We start from the raw sequence: 1,941 nt of genomic DNA, 5'->3' as shown, positions 1-1,941 counted from the left end.
ATGTGTGTTTAAATATGACAATGTAAATATAGGTCATATTTGTGTACCACAGATCACGTGCCTCAGAAGATGCCCAGTTAAGTATTTTTTTCCCATGATACCCTCAGGCCAGTGAGTATTTACTCATGCAAGAGCTACAGACATGTTAATTCATGTAAGAAGTTCTTGGATTGTTCTTACAAATTGGATAGTAATGACTACTCTATCATTAGAATAAGGAAAGGAACAGGAAAGATATGGTGAAATGTAAAGGTGGTAGAGAGAAGATAGAATCACAAGGTGGAGGAAGTCTCTTCATTGTTTACAGTGTGCAAATCCAAGTCAACTCTGTTGCCTATGTAGTATTGAATATACATGTCCTGATCCAGTCATCTTTTACTTATGTATTATCTTAGTCTCATCATTTACTCATTGATGGCAGATGTTTTGTTACAGATTCCAGGTCCTCATGATATATTTTGAATCACTGTATTATTAGTGTGCAAAAAATCTGAAGATGTAGCATTTTCGATTACTAAGCATATAATTAGGAAAGTATTGTTATGGAGTAATGTAGATGATAACTTTTTTGTCCTAGAATCAATGGACTCTGGGTGTATTGAGCTTCTAGTTCTCCATTCTCATCTGTCAAGGCGGTGTTGATATTGGCTGTGGTGAATAAAATTGCTAGCTGTATAGTTTGTGAACAGTTGTATGTTGCAGAGCCCTAAAATGTTTGACAATGTTTCAGAAAATTTGGATTTTACTCTGAACTGTAGCATGTTATAAATTTCTTTTGTTGGCATTAGTTTTACTTCATGCTGTAGGTAATAATAATAATAATAATAATAATAATAATAATAATAATATAGTAATAATAAATGTGTGAACTAACTTGGCACTCATCACTGTGACTGATTGGAGTGCCTGTAAATGGGAAATGCCTTTATAGTTGCTCCCTTCAGCCACCATGACGAGTGTCAACTTAGTTTACATGTGTGGTAAATATTACAAATACTACATAAACAGGACAGATTACTCCTTACCAAGTAAAGGTATCACAGGCCAGTGTACAGTCATTTAGCTTTTGTACAAAAAGTTTGTTTAACACTGACTGCTGTAAATGATGTAGCCGACAGTTGCATTTCACAGTTCTTTTTTCACTGTTCGCAACTACCCCATATTAGAGTTATATGACCAGTTCACTATTGACAAATTTTGATAAACCTCATTAATAGATTACAGTCAAACATCAGCATACTGCTACAATAGTTTATTGTTGAATACCTATGAACAGTAAAAACCTAACCACACGGTTCACAGTACTTGCAGAATAATAAGGTATGTGTGATACTTGCAAAATAATAAGGTATGTGTGACACTATTTCTCAAATTGGACAGACATTGTCATTGTGTCAACACACAGCCTATTTGTGTTGCACTAATTCCACTCTTAAGTTAATCCATTATTGTTACTCTGTCTGATACAGACTTCCCGTCTGAAAATTAGCCTTTGACTGTCTTGGGACCAAAAATTGGGCTTTTATATATGCTAGTAGGTGAATATGAGATGGGGGTAAGGAATAAAAGGGGAAACTGCCTGGTAGAATTTTGCACAGACCATAACTTAACCATAGCTACCACTTGGTTCAAGAATCATGTCAGAAGTTTGTATACATGGAAGAAACCTGAGATACTGGAAGGTCTCAGTTAGATTATGTAATGGTAGGACAGAGATTTAGAAACCAGGTTTTAAATTGTAAGGCATTTCCAGGGGCAGATGTGGACTCTGACCACAATCTATTGGTGATGAACTGAAGATTTGAAGGACTGCATAGACAACATCAAAGACCCATTAGTGCACATCATCAATGAATCCTTCTCCATGGGTTGCTTTCCAGAAATACTAAAGCATGCAAAAATCCTACCTATATATAAGAAAGGTGACCCAGAAATCATAGA

Source organism: Schistocerca gregaria, chromosome 5 (assembly GCF_023897955.1).
Source record: "Schistocerca gregaria isolate iqSchGreg1 chromosome 5, iqSchGreg1.2, whole genome shotgun sequence".
NCBI lineage: Eukaryota > Metazoa > Arthropoda > Insecta > Orthoptera > Acrididae > Schistocerca > Schistocerca gregaria.
The sequence above is the reverse complement of the archived record's forward strand: the minus strand, read 5'-3'. Positions refer to the sequence as shown.